At 44.2% G+C, this 16,241-nt stretch overlaps 1 long non-coding RNA gene across 3 annotated transcripts in view; it reads left to right on the top strand.

Moving 5' to 3' along the window:
- Positions 1 to 742: 742 nt before the first annotated feature.
- Positions 743 to 16,241, top strand: part of LOC138798631 (uncharacterized) — a 30,612-nt gene continuing 15,113 nt past the window's right edge. For 2 of the 3 annotated variants that reach the window (XR_011364119.1, XR_011364117.1), the window contains exon 1: positions 743 to 886. This is a non-coding gene — a long non-coding RNA (uncharacterized lncRNA). Of the gene's footprint in view, positions 887 to 12,563; positions 12,776 to 16,241 lie in introns of all 3 variants that reach the window. The other variant, XR_011364118.1, reaches the window with a different exon arrangement.

Below are 16,241 nucleotides of genomic sequence, written 5' to 3'. Positions count from 1 at the left end.
TGGAGCCATGTTACAGAGGGGAGGGGACACAATCACACTGGGGGGCGCGCAGCTTTTCAAAAAAAAGGACAACACATAAGGGTGCTCACATATCAGCCCGGTCCTAGCTACAAAGTAAATGAGGCTGGAAGCAGTTTGTTCCTGTGTTGAGGCAGCGACTAGAGATGAGCGTGACTGGAGCATGCTGGAGTGCGATCCCTTGGCATTTGAACACTGCTGACTGACAAAGTTGGATGCAGCCCTAGGGAGCCCTGGAAAACATGGATACAATCTATGGCCTACTCTATCGATCAGACACTAATAGTCCCTATCCATGGACCCAACAAATCTATTGCAAAATGTGATAGCCTATCACTGGGAAATATATAAGCCTTTATACAGGGCAACGATACAGGGACCTCCTTATCCTGATGTTACTAGGCTGCTGCTGATTGTTTTTTTTACCTGGCCGGTTATGAAAAAAAGGGGGGAACCCTCACAGAGATATAGCTCTCTCACATGCAATAAATCACACCCCTCATTGTCAAAATTTTTAAAAATCTTTGTAACTATATAACATGGTATAATAGTGTAGCGACACCTGTGTTATATTGTTGGTCTCTCTATGGGATATGTAATATGGTAATTTATTTTGTGCTGCTTCTTAGCTGGAGCTGCTGCACAGTACATTGTATGTGTGTTAAAAATAGTTGATTGTTAATAAAGCTACTTCAGAAAAAAAGTCATTGGCAGGTGAGGCTGGTGACCAACTGCCACTGATCACTAGAGCTGTAAACAAGTCTGGTGGCGGCTTGTGGTTGCTGAGGGGCAATTGTCTGACCATTTTTCTTGTCACAGACGCCTGATGGACGGCACAGCTCCCCGGTGCATCCCAGAACATCTACTGGTAAGTGTTACTGGTACACACGGTACATAGGACAGCGGAGAGGAACACTGATCGTGGGGCAGACCGGTCATGTTAGGGGCTATGTAACTATATAACATTTATAAGACTTATCTGTACAGGACATAGAGGACATTAGTGATGGCGGCCATGGAGACCTGTAAGAAAAAACTGTCATCTCCAAGACACGGCCATATAACACTACAGGTTACAGGCTGTTGCCATTCAGATCATACATAGCTCTGTAATCTGGACCATAGAGTAATATGGGGTTGTCTGCAGCTTCCTCAATAACAGATTGTGCTGCTCTACACAGACTGGATATTAGAATGTATAGGGGTAGATTTATCAAGCAGTCTTACAGTAGCAATGTTCTGCGTTGCCCATAGCAACCAATCACAGCTTAGCTTTAAAGTTATCATGAGCTCTAATAAAATAAAAGCTGATCTTTGATTGGTTGCTATGGGCGACAGGGGTCCGAATTAGGGGGCTGTGCTGGGCCTTGACTGGGAAGAGCACCGGGACAGTCCGCATTATGGGGCTGGAAAGGGCGTCTGGAGGGTCCGTGTTATGGGGCGGGCCTGCGTTAGGGGGCTGAAGTGAGCCTGGGCTGGGAAGAAGAGGAGAAGTAGAAGAAGAGGAACAAGAAGACTGTGACGGGCCTGGGCTGGGAAGGGCGCTGGGAGGCTCCACGTTAGTGGGCAGGGAGGGTCCGAGCTAGGGAGCTGGGGTGGGCCTGGGCTGAGAAGGGTGCCAGGAGAGTCGGTGTTAGGGTGTCGGGGAGGGCCTGGGCTGGAAAGGGCCCTGGGAGGGTCCGTGTTAGGGGGCTGGGAAGGGTGCCGGTAGGATACGTGTTAGGAAGTTAGGACAGGCCTGGGTTAGGAAGAAGAGGAGAAGAAGAAGAGAAGGAAGAAGAAGAATGAGGTGGGCCTGAGCTGGGAAGGGCACCGGCAGGGTACGCATTAGGGGGCTTGGGCAAACCTGGGCTGGGAATGGCCGCAGGAGGGTCCGCTTTAGAGGGCTGGGGCGGGCCTGGGCTGGCAAGTGCGCCCCGGGAGGGTCCTTGTTAGGGGGCTGGGGCGGGCCTGGACTAGGAAGGGCGCTGCGAGGGTTCGCGTTAGGAGGCTGGGGCAAGCCTGGGTTGGGAAGGGAGCCGGGAATGTCCACATTAGGGGGCTGGGGCAGACCTGGGCTGGGAATAGCATCGGGAGGGTCCATGTTAGCAAAGTACAGGTAAATTAAGGGTTGAGAGGAGTAATCGGGCTAGGGTGGAGGGGCTCCCTCATGGTGCCTTCACCTTGATGTGGTGAGGGAGCTTGTGTGCTTTGATGATCCAATGAGCTAAGCTGGCGGGAGTAATACTACTGGCGGGGTCACCCATGCCAGACAGGTCAATGGGGAGAGGCCAGACTAAGCAAGGCACCCGGAAGAAAGGGCTGGTATTCTAGAAATTGTAAAAAAAAAATTAATACAATGGAAATATAATATTGACAATACATCTAGCGCTCTCACTACACATATCAGTCAGCAGGACATACCACTTAGGCAAGCAGGAGATGGCAGGACCCCTGCACCTAAGATTCCTGTCCATCAATACGCCGGATACAGGACTCCAATCTGATGGACGTCTTACTATGTTGTAAGTGCAGGGAGTGTGCAGTGTTGGGGAAAACCAGCCATCAATCTGTTCATGGATAGCCCCACTTAGCACACCGACTCATCTGGCATTTGCCTGAACTGGCAACTGGACGAACTGGGACCAAACAGCAGCAAATGAATCCCACAAAATCCAGTAATCCAAGGGTTAATTTATACATGGTCATTAGTCTAAGACCTTATTGTCATGCTCCGTAATCTACGGACCCTACAGAGTGTGTAGCTGAGCAGTGGACTCGCAGCCCTCCCGCCATCATGTATCATTATGATGCTGGGAGAGCCGAAAGTGTGGCTGTATCAGTAAAATCTTGCAGAGATTTAATTAAGCCTGTATACACTACCTCCTCTATGATGCAGTGGCATGCCCATACCTTCATGTCATGTCCACTCTGCCCTAAAGTCCCTGCACACAGCATATGCACCTTTATTACCCCTCTATTACCTTCAGGACCTCCACAGGATGGCTTTTACATGGCTCTATATTGTGGGAATGGTGAGCAGCTAACAACACCAGAGTGGCAGCTGACAGACCCATGGCGCACCCTCCTGCTCTGCTCCTCTTTATCAGGTGCTGGGTGGCACTGGCGCTGTGTTTTAGAAGATGCCTAGCACATTGACCATCTACTAGTTACAGTAATATACGCTTTAATCAAACACGTAAATATAAAACATTAACATAGTAAGACAATTTTCTATGAATGATAATATTGTATATAACCTAGTAGTTCATACAGTTTCCAAATAATAACCAGTATACAAGGAGGAATATTATCACCACCGTAGTGATACTAAGAAAATTCTATATACCAATATTACCAATAATAGCAATATACATGTAACAGATTATACCACCATACAATGACTTCCATAACCACCTCATAATGACTAATACCACTATACTGTTAATGAATAAAATCCACTATAAAAACACCAATATTACCAGTATATACAGGACAAATAATCCTGTCATACCATGATCACTACCATTATCACATGCAGTGACTGGATAATACCGCTGTGCTGCCACTGAATAAAATGCTATATAAAGACTAGAGGTAAGCGAACGTACAGTCAGGTCACCCATCTTTAATAAAGACCAATATTCTCCCTAAGCAGCAACCATATAGAGCAGGGGTCTCAAACTCAATTTACCCAGGGGCCGCTGGAGGTAGAGTCTGGGTGAGGCTGGGCCTCATCAGGTTTTCCACAAGAAAAGCTCTTACATATACACACGCACATAGGGACAGGGGTGTATGACTATACAGGGGGCACAGAGGGATAGTGGTGTATGACTATACAGGGGGCACAGAGGGATAGGGGTGTATGACTATACAGGGGGCACATAGGGACGGGTGTATGACTATACAGGGGGCACAGAGGGATAGGGGTGTATGACTATACAGGGGGCACAGAGGGATAGGGGTGTATGACTATACAGGGGGCACAGAGGGATAGGAGTGTATGACTATACAGGAGGCACATAGGGACAGGGGTGTATGACTATACAGGAGGCACAGAGGGATAGGGGTGTATGACTATACAGGAGGCACAGATGGATAGCGGTGTATGACTTTACAGGGTGCACAGAGGGATAGGGGTGTATGACTATACAGGGGGCACATAGGGACAGGGGTGTATGACTATTCAGGGGGGCACATAGGGACAGGCAGGGCCGTATTTACCACTAGGCACCAGTGGTCCGGTGCCTAGGTCGGCACCTTGCAGGGGGGCGGGAGCAGGGGGAAAGAAACAACTTTTTTTGCTTTTATTTTTTTTTTAGTCTCCCACCTTCGGTTTAGACTTGCCAGTAAATCTAGTTCCTTTTGGGGTTGGGGGGGGGGGGTTTATTATCTACCAATTCAGACAACATGCAGACTGATCTAATCATTGATTCAATGTGGAAATTTGTTTGTTTTAAGCAGTTAAAAACCATGATTCAGACAATGTTTCTACATGTAGAGAAATGCATGTGGCCGAAACCACGCTCCTCCACACTCCCCAAGATGAGGCATCTTCAGGTTTAGTGCCTAGGGCAGCAGCAGCTGTTAATACAGCGCTAGGGATAGGGGTATATGACTATACAAGGGGGCACATAAGGGATAGGGGTATATGACTATACAGGGAGCACATAGGGAAAGAAGGGTATGACTATACAGGGATCACATAGGGATAGGGGTGTATGACTATACAAGGGGGCACATAGGGATAGGGGTGTATGACTATACAGGAGGCACATAGGGATAGGGGTGTTTGACTATACAGGGATCACATAGGGATAGGGGTGTATGACTATACAAGGGGGCACATAGGGATAAGGGTGTATGACTATACAGGGGGCACATAGGGATAGGGGTGTATGACTATACAGGAGGCACATAGGGATAGGGGTATATGACTATACAGGAGGCACATAGGCATAGGAGTGTATGACTATACAGGGGGCACATAGGGACGCGGGTGAATGACTATACAGGGGGCACATAGGGACAGGGGTGTATGACTATACAGGGGGCACAGACCCTTGCACATACAGTAGTCATAGAGGCCGATGACTATACAGGGGTCACATAGAGATAAGGGTATATGAATATACAGGGGATCACATAGGGATAGACGTGTATGACTATACAGGGGGCACATAGGGACGTGGGTGTATGACTATACAGGGGGCACATAGGGTCAGGGGTGTATGACTATACAGGGGGCACAGACCCTTGCACATACAGTAGGCATAGAGGTGTATGACTATACAGGGGGCACATAGGGATAAGGGTATATGATTATACAGGGGATCACATAGGGATAGACATGTATGACTATACAGGGGGCACATAGGGATAGGGGTGTATGACTATACAGGGGGCACATAGGGACAGGGGTGCATGACTATACAGGGGGCACATAGGGACAGGGGTGTATGACTATACAGGGGGCACATAGGGACAGGGGTGTATGACTATACAGGGGGCACATAGGGACAGGGGTATATGACTATACAGGAGGCACATAGGGGGGTATATGATTATACAGGAGGCACATAGGCATAGGAGTGTATGACTATACAGGGGGCACATAGGGACACGGGAGTATGACTATACAGGGGGCACATACCCTTGCACATACAGTAGGCATAGAGGTGTATGACTATACAGGGGGCACATAGGGAAAAGGGTATATGATTATACGGGGGATCACATAGGGATAGAAGTGTATGACTATACAGGGGGCACATAGGGACAGGGGTGCATGACTATACAGGGGGCACATAGGGACAGGGGTGTATGACTATACAGGGGGCACATAGGGAGAGGAGTGTATGACTATACAGGGGGCACAGACCCTTGCACAAAGGCATAGAGGTGTATGACTATACAGGGGGCACATATGGATAAGGGTATATGATTATAGAGGGGATCACATAGGGATAGAAGTGAATGACTATACAGGGGGCACATAGGGACAGGGGTGCATGACTATACAGGGGGCACATAGGGATAGGGGTTTATGACTATACAGAAGGCACATAGGGATAGGGGTGTATGACTATACAGGGGGGCACATAAGGATATGGGTGTATTACTATACAGGGAGGCACATAGGGATAGTTGTGTATGACTATACAGGGGGGCTCATAGGCATAGGGGTGTATGACTATACAGGGGTCACATAGGGTGGTGTATGACTATACAGGGGGCATATAGGGATATGGGTGTATGACTATTCAGGGGGCACATAGGGATAGAGGTGTATGACTATACAGGGGGCACATACAATACCGTTCAAAAGTTTGAGGTCACATTGAAATGTCCTTATTTTTGAAGGAAAAGCACTGTACTTTTCAATGAAGATAACTAAACTAGTCCTAACTTTAAACAAATAGACTCTATACATTGCTAATGTGGTAAATGACTATTCTAGCTGCAAATGTCTGGTTTTTGGTGCAATATCTACATAGGTGTATAAAGGCCCATTTCCAGCAACTATCACTCCAGTGTTCTAATGGTACAATGTGTTTGCTCATTGGCTCAGAAGGCTAATTGATGATTAGAAAACCCTTGTGCAATCATGTTCACACATCTGAAAACAGTCTAGCTCGTTACAGAAGCTAAAAAACTGACCTTCCTTTGAGCAGATTGTGTTTCTGGAGCATCACATTTGTGGGGTCAATTAAATGCTCAAAATGGCCAGAAAAAGAGAACTTTCATCTGAAACTCGACAGTGTATTCTTGTTCTTAGAAATGAAGGCTATTCCATGCGAGAAATTGCTAAGAAATTGAAGATTTCCTACAACGGTGTGTTCTATTCCCTTCAGAGGACAGCACAAACAGGCTCTAACCAGAGTAGAAAAAGAAGTGGGAGGCCGCGTTGCACAACTTAACAAGAAGATAAGCACATTAGAGTCTCTAGTTTGAGAAACAGACGCCTCACAGGTCGCCAACTGGCATCTTCATTAAATAGTACCCGCAAAACACCAGTGTCAACATCTACAATGAAGAGGCGGCTGCGGGATTTTGGGCTTCAGGGCAGAGTGGGAAAGAAAAAGCCATATCTGAGACTGGCCAATAAAAGAAAAAGATTAAGATGGGCAAAAGAACACAGACATTGGACAGAGGAAGACTGGAAAAAAGTGTTGTGGACGGATGAATCCAAGTTTGTGAGACGCAGAACAAATGAAAAGATGCTGGAAGAATGCCTGACGCCATCTGTTAAGCATGGTGGAGGTAATGTGATGGTCTGGGGTTGCTTTGGTGCTGGTAAGGTGGGAGATTTGTACAGGGTAAAAGGGATTCTGAATAAGGAAGGCTATCACTCAATTTTGCAACGCCATGCCATACCCAGTGGACAGCGCTTGATTGGAGCCAATTTCATCCTACAACGAGACAATGACCCTAAACACACCTCCAAATTGTGCAAGAACTATTTACAGCAGAAGCAGGCAGCTGGTATTATATCATAGGTTAAGGGAGTGACCAGCGCAGTCACCAGATCTGAACCCCATTGAGCTGTTGTGGGAGCAGCTTGACCGTATGGTACGCCAGCAGTGCCCATCCAACCAATCCAACTTGTGGGAGCTGCTTCAAGAAGCGTGGGGTGCAATTTCTCCAGCTTACCTCAACAGATTAATAGCTAAAATGCCACAGGTGTGCAATGCTGTAATTGCTGCAAAAGGAGGATTCTTTGACGAAAGCAAAGTTTGATGTAAAAACAATGTTATTTCAAATACAAATCATTATTTCTAACCTTGTCAATGTCTTGACTTTATTTTCTATTCATTTCACAACGTATGGTGGTGAATAAGTGTGACTTTTCATGGAAAACACAAAATTGTTTGGGTGACAACAAACTTTTGAACGGTAGTGTAGGGATAGGGGTATATGACTATACAGGAGGCACATAGGCATAGGAGTGTATGACTATACAGGGGGCACATAGAGACACGGGTGTATGACTATACAGAGGGCACATAGGGACTGGGGTGTATGACTATATAGGGGGCATAGACCCTTGCACATAGGCATAGAGGTGTATGACTATACAGGGGGTACATAGGGATAAGGGTATATGATTATACAGGGGATCACATAGGGATAGAAGTGTATGACTATACAGTGGGCACATAGGGACAGGGGTGCATGACTATACAGGGGGCACATAGGGACAGGGGTGTATGACTATACAGGGGGAACAGACCCTTGCACATAGGCATAGAGGTGTATGACTATACAGGGAGCACATAGGGATAAGGGTATATGATTATACAGGGGATCACATAGGGATATAAGTGTATGACTATACAGGGGGCATATAGAAATAGGGGTGTATGACTGTACAGAGGGCACAGACCCTGGCACATAGAGATAGAAGTGTATGACTATACAGGGGGCACATAGAGATAGAAGTGTATGACTATACAGGGGGCACATAGAGATAGAAGTGTATGACTATACAGGGGGCACATAGGGATTGAGGTGAATGACTATACAGGGGGGCACATAGGGATAGGGGTGTATTACTATACAGGGGGCACAGGCCCTGGCACATAGGGATAGGGGTGTATGACTATACGGGGGGGGGGGGAATATACAGGTGCAGACACGCTGCATGCTGGGACCTGCAGTAACAATGCATGGGGGCCACTTGCAGGTCAGTTATCCTCATTCTCCAGGCACTAGCAGCAGTAACGTAGTCATGTACCTGGAGTCTGACTCTAGAATGCTCCAGAAGAGAGTGAATCCTCTGCCTACAGGACAGCACCTCTGACACTGACAGTGAGCCGCCCCAGCTGCTGCCCTGCCGCCCAGGAACAGCCACCCAGAGATCGTCACCTTCTGTGTAGAGTCTGTGACCCTTGTGAAGCCCCAGCTTAGGGGGAGACCCCGCAGAGTGCTCTACACGGTCAAAGTGCAGCGATACCTGCCTTTGCCCTTCACCGATCAGAGCGCACTGACAGGCCAGGCCAGGCTGAGTCGGGTTAGGGGGGGCGCATTGATGAATGGGACAGGTGGGGGTGAAGCGCACTGACAGGACGGATGCAGGGGGAAGCACACTAACGGGAGGGGTGAGGGGGAAGTGCACTAACGGGAGGGGGAAGGGCACTGACGGGACATGCCGGGTGAGGTGGGAGGAAGTGCACTGTTGGGCCCAGTGAGGGGGGGCACTGACAGGCTAGGTGGGGGTTGCTCTGTCACATACAGTGTGGCACTAACCTGTGCAGCGCTCACAGCTCTGACCACAGGCAGGAAGATGAAAATACCGCAAAAACTGTCCTGGCAAAGTTTAGATCGGTTAACCGACGCCAGAGATGGTATCGGTATTTTCACGTATATCACCCAGCCCTAACCCTACTGTGATTGGTAGTTTTATTCAGCCCCGCACAACACTGAAAAGTGTCAGTCATATCAAACTCAGGCCTCACTAACATTAAACTTTAATATTAAGGTGGGGGCCGTAAACTAATGTCCCAATGTGTACTGCGTCACACAGTGAACTGTTATAAACATTAGAAAAATGGGCAGCAATGGACTAATACACTGTCATCTCCATTCCATCATCGAATCCAGCTTCTGTTTGGGATTTAACAACGCATAACATGGTCACTGTCGGGAACCTATTGACCCTACATACTGAAGACTAGAGATGGTCCGAACCCGCTGAGGTTCGGGTTCGGCTGAACCCAAACGCTCGGCTCGGTATCCTGTACAGCGGGCGGATACAGCAGGAGGACCGCCTGGAAAACTGGGATACAGCCTACGGCTATGGCTGCATCCCAGTTTTCCAGGCGTTCCTCCCGCTGGATCCGCCCACTGCGGGCAGACAGCGGTAATCATTGCGGAGGGTTCGGGTTCGTCCGAACCAGGTTCGGACCATCACTACTGAAGACCAATGTTCAGAATCTAAGCACAAGTGAATTACAATTGTTGTAGTGACTAGTTAATGACAACTATTTGTGTTTCTAGGGGATTTCAACTATCCATATTTCAGGTAGATTACAAATATTTCAAGTTCCAATGAATTTTAGTAACTCTGGTCTAATAAAGATGCAAATTTATATTGCATTTTAAGCACAAGATCCCCCCCCAAAAAAGCCCTTTTTTTTTTTTTTTTTTTTTTTTTTTTTTTAACATCTGCTTATTTTGCAGGGTCACGTGATTGCCTTTAATCCCAGGGCATATATGTGTCTAAATTGTTACTAGGGCAATGGTAGTAAAACTGGCACTAAGTGAGCAGAAAAAAAGGTTAATAAAAGCCAAGTAATTTACTGTTCACCTTTAACCGGGTCAGAGTCAGAGCTGTTAGGGACAGAAGAATAGAAGACATAAATATGTGCGAGTAAATAACAGCAATTGACAGCAGATGTATGAGATATAATAAAGAAAATCTTAATATGCAACTGGAATGCCATCAAGTCCAGTTACTTTGCCCTTATATGTTGCGTTGTTAAAAAGGTGTACATATAAATCATCAATGGGTAAAAAACAAGTTGACTGTTTGAATAAATGAGGTCTCTATTTGAAATGGAGAAAGGACAGTAGTAAATTTAAAGCCAGCAGCTCCACCAGAATTATTAATGAGGACTAGAGGTTGAAACCTTAGTTTGCCCAGTCTAGCCAGAGTGATGGGCTATTGAGTAGACTTTTTATCAATAGGTTAAGCAAGCTACAGCAGATGGCTGGATGGAATACAGGTGGAAGAGAACGGAGAGGATAGACATTGAAACTATGTTCCAAATATACCAACCCATTATTTAGTTGCATCTTTTTAACTCTTACGTGACTTTTTTGTGCCTACAGGTTTGTACAGCGAGTCTGTTTTACTGTAATTGATCTGAGACTGCCCAGCTTTGGCACAAAATCCGCCACCCTGCCATCTGCTATGTATAAGATTATTAATCTTTTTGAACAAGCTAATTACAGGAAATGCACCTGTATATACATATATCATTACAAATGTAATTTATTCAAAGATATAAAGATACAAGATATGAGGTACATTTACCTTCAGGCTGTAAATAAAGAGCGTTAGACCCAATAGCATTTTTTGTGATGCAGTTATTGTTCTAAAAAAAACTACTTTTAAACTTGCAGCCCTGTCAAATTTGCGTGGCTTAGAATACCCATGCCCTAGGATTGTGACATCATTAGGAATGCCCCTAGAACAATTTCACCTATTCATCAACTGTCTGAACACTGCACATGTGCTGGATCGTAAAGGCCCATGTGCAGTGTTCAGACAGGTGAGGAATAGGAAAATCCTAAATGAACAATTTTAATTAACACCATAGAGATATGTACATATATATGTATATATATATATATATATATATATATATATATAAAATCAATACCATGAAAAATAAACAATACATAAAAATAATCAATAAAAATAATCAGTGTGATCAAACTGTAAAAAACATATGATTAAGAACATGTGATTAAAAGTTCATATGATGTTAGAGCCACTTAGTGTGCATCTATATTGAACCCAGAAGATGGGCGTATATTCGTATAATGCGTTAGTATTGTTCCACAGTGTCTGTTTAAAATGATATAACAGTCATAGAGTTTGGAGGTACCGATAGCTTCTTAAAAAATGCAAAAGGTTGGCGTGGTACACCTCTCACCGGGTCGTTATATCAGCCGTGTCGTGGGTAGTATGTGGCTTGTGGTGCGCCAGAGGATCCTCCGCTCCGCATTAGAGACCGCTGCTGTAGGTGGATCTGGATAAAGCTGTATCGGCTTCAGTTGTGTAACTGCCGGATCAGCGTGCAGCGTCTTCACTCCTGCTGGCCACTATAGATTAGGCTGGAGTATGCAGAGTAGCGCTAACAGGTTTGTTGTTGCGCGGGAATCGGCCTGTCAATCATTCATGCTGTTCTCGTTGTTAGTGTTTGTCAACCTTGCAACATTAGTTATCCATGCAATAAGTTGACTGTAGCGGTGTATAATTGGCTAAACGCGTTTCAAGGCAAAACCAGGGCCTCTTCCTCAGTAGCCACATACTACCCACGACACGGCTGATATAACGACCCGGTGAGAGGCGTACCACGCCAACCTTTTGCATTTTTTAAGGAGCTATTGATACCTCCAAACTCTATGACTGTTATATCATTTTAAACAGACACTGTGGAAAAATACTAGCGCATTATACGAATATACACCCATCATCTGGGTTCTATATATATGCACACTAAGTGGCTCTAACATCATATGAACTTTTAATCATATTTTTTTTACAATCACACTAATTATTTGTATTGATTATTTGTATGTATTGTTTATTTTTCATGGTATTGATTTTATATATATATACATATATATGTACATATCTCTATGGTGTTAATTAAAATTGTTCATTTAGGATTTTCCTATTCCTCACCTGTCTCTAGAGGACTCTAGAGGATTAGTTACCTTTTTCTCCTATTTTTGATTTATTTTCTAATCCCTTGGTACAGGATATACTATTGACCTCGAGTTTATTGCAGTTTAAAGAGCTCCACCATCCGTTGTTTTATTTCGTTTAATAGGAAAATCCTGCCTGGAGCATTCCTAATGATGAGGAGGGTGGGGAGGAAGAATGGAGAGGAGGTGCAAGACTAGAGCATGGGTACTCTAGGCCACACCAATTTGACCCAGATCTGCAGGCCTGCCAGCATCTGTAAGCCAGAACGGCACACGTCCTCTTTGTCCTGCGGGTAGGAGATGGCAGAGGACCCGGCCAGCACTGAAGAGAGCAAATGTGAGTGAAATGTTTATTGTTTTTATTTGGCACTGAATAACAGGGCATCATGGGCATCACTGGGGAGTTAACTTCAGCTACCAGGAGCATCACTTGGGGGTTCACTAAAGCTACCAATGGCATCACTGGGGGGTTAACGTCAGCTACTATGGGCATCACTGAGGGGTTAACTACAGCTAGCAGAGGCACCACTGGGGGTTAACTACAGCTACCATGGCTTGTTTTGAAGGGTTCCTAGGAGAAATAGTTTTCTTTCTAAAGAGAGCATGGCAGCACACAGCTTAAGGTTGCAGATTTGCATTTGAACAATCAACAAAACTTCATACAAGAACAAGGTGGAGACTAAACCAAACATAACATAGCACAAACACTTCATACCAACTTTCAAGCCTGATGGTGGAAGAGTGATAATTTGAGCTTGTTTTGCAGCTACCTGGACTGCTTTGCAGTCACTGAATTGACCATGTACCCAACTTTATACCATTGCACCTCTTAGATCATTTTTGAATTGAGGCCCTAGTCTTCTTACACATAGCCGATTGCCAAAATGTTTTATTCCAGTTGTAAAAGAGAAAGAGAGACACCCGCCTTCAGGTGAGAAACAGTAATGCACTGAGACCAGCACGGACCAGCTGAACAACAAATCCCCCTTCTCATAAAGCGCAGGTGAATAAATTGTGAGCTACAAATAGCTCTGTTACCATTACGAGTGTGAATAGCACATTAGCGACAGCCAGCAAGTGAATAAAAATAGCATTTATTGACTGCTATGCGTTTCGGCACTATAACATTGTTTTGATTCATAATGATGTGGTTACTACCCTTGGGGTACATTAATGAGATGAGTTTGAAAGCCTAAAAGTAATCTATAAGAAATATACTAAAGAAATGTTTTCTGTACATTAAAATTAAACACATAAAAACGAATCCGTTAAATGGACAGCAAAAACGCAGTGTGAACCGAGCCTTACTTACAAATTGTTAATTCATGTAAAAACTCATATGAAATAAAGTTAGCATAGATATTTTCTTTTGGCTTCCTCAATCACGCCTTTAAAATTTAAGCCAACACATTAATACCAAGAAGGGTGCAGAAGTATAATCTCCACATTCCTGTAGTTCATTAAAGGAGAACTTGGCAATTTTTGTAGTGATATAAAATAACAGACAAAATATTTCCCCAGAACCATTTACCACAACAAACCACGGACCACTGCCTGATAGATGATCAATCACGTCTTCTGTTAGCCAGCATCACTGATATGTCCATGGATTAAACATTACCAGGAGTTTTCTTACTGTAAGCCACATGCCAGTGATTTGTAACCAATAATCTAATTTGTCACAATGAGGACTTGTTTGATATGTGTGCGGCAGTGTTTAAAACACCTGTTTCATCAATCTTCTTCTGTCTGCCTAAACTCACAGTTTCATGTAGATAGAGACAGCACCAAGTAAAGCCTGATAAGTTATTTTCGCTTAGCATATGGTTAAGCATTTTAGTGTAGTTACTCTCTGGATGGTTTTAAAGTAGTTTACGTCTCTACTGTATCCGCTACTGAGGATGCTAGCTAAGTAACGCAATAATCCCATGGTATGAAATGGGCATAAATTAATATCATGTGTATAAGTGTTTTAATTTTTAAGGAGAAATAAAAAAATAACAACACTTTGTGTTTTTCAAATGGTTCCCCAAACTTACTAGGCATGTATTCACCAGCTATGGCTGGGTTCATGTCTAAACATAATGTTTTAGAAAATTCCAATATCATTGCCCAAACGATATTAAAAATAATAGACAGCTTCACTAAACTTTATGCTTAAAAAACAACATATTTTATTGTAGTATATATTGCAGGCACCAAGGCTCTGGTGACCATAGAGGTGCTGGATGTCAGTACCCCATCAGTCTAGTATTTATGGCCTGTTCTGAGGATAGGAATGGAAAAAAAGTTCTGGAAGACACCATAAATGCTCACTGTCATTATCAATAAATAATTTTAAATCAGCAAGGGAGGTGATACTGTATACTACATCTTTGCACATTTTCTATATGAAATACAATGCTATACATCCAGCCACTAGGTGTCAAACTTTTAGAAAACTGCAATCTCGGCTCCATCACTAATGCCATTTGGTCTTTAGTAAAAGCAAAAAAAAGAGACCAAACACAGGAAATGATGTCAGTTGACCCAGTGAAGATGAATGCTGATTGGCCAGCAGCCATGCACTACTAAACTGCTAAACAAGAGCCACCCACTGGCTCAAAGTGAAAGGCAAAAGCATGAGCAGCTCAATGGGGCACTAAACGGATTACTGGAGTGGCAAAATTAAAATCAAAATGGACAGCGTACATAATGCAAGCATTAACTAGATATTTACTGGGATTGTACTGGGTCTGTATCAATTTTTTCCAGACGGTTCTCGGGTTGTCTGCGCCTTCTCCATGGAGCAGGCAGGCAGCGTGATTCTCTTCATGATTGGGGGCATACCTTTTATATCTACATAGTCCTCTCCTTTGTCAAGATGTGATTTATTTTGTTAATGTGAAAATGAGGCTCAAGTGTCTGTGGGTGTTCTCCAGTACAGCCAGAGACCAAGTTTAGCCAGCTCATCCTATCTTTTTTACTGTTCCACAATCTGCCTACATCCAACTATCTTATGATTAACACATGGGCTGAACTTGTCTGGGCATTTGTCCTGCTGAGAAACACCCAACGGGCAATTGACGCTCCTTGGCAAAACTCTTATATGTCACCAATGGAGAGGACTATTAAAGTAAAAAAGGTATGCCTGGAATCCTGGTATGCCTGGTGACTAGTCCTATCTTGCCATGAGCTTATTTACGTCTTTGTTTTCCTTTGTTGAGCAGTTCAAAATAAATCAGTGTTGGGCAGATGGGTCTATATTAGAAATAGACAATATGGGCTTTACATTATTGTATGTTGAAACCAAATCTCTATGGAAAGTTGGTAATTGGTTCTGAGTTCTGTACAGATCACACAGGGTCCCAGAAAAATAAAATAAAGCCACCCTCATCTGGTGCTCAAAGTAGCAAGTCAATATGGCCCAGGTAAAGTACAGGATATGTAGTATCACACTATACTGTAGAGAGGAGATAATAGACAGCCAATCACTGCATGTACTTCAGTAATACTGGGGTTTTACCAATAAATTGGCCACTTTTATTGGTCGATCCTCCAGTTATTCATATGAGCTGCAGATCTGGGCTGTGTGTAGCATTGTATGTTGAGTCTGGTCTCAAGTTACTATGGTACAGAAAGAACCATTGTATGTTGAAATATTGTAACCTTTGTAACCAGTGTAAGCTGAGGGACTACTGCATTACCTCCTACTTTCCATGTACATTCTTATGTATGTTACTGTGTTACATTACAAGTGATCATTTTTTGTGTTTACAGACTCTTTTAGGTTTTTTTATTGTAAAACATGTCCAGTTAATAAA

Source organism: Dendropsophus ebraccatus, chromosome 8 (assembly GCF_027789765.1).
Source record: "Dendropsophus ebraccatus isolate aDenEbr1 chromosome 8, aDenEbr1.pat, whole genome shotgun sequence".
Taxonomy (NCBI): Eukaryota; Metazoa; Chordata; class Amphibia; order Anura; family Hylidae; genus Dendropsophus; species Dendropsophus ebraccatus.
Note: the sequence above shows the minus strand (reverse complement) of the source record. Positions and strands in the feature narration are given on the sequence as shown.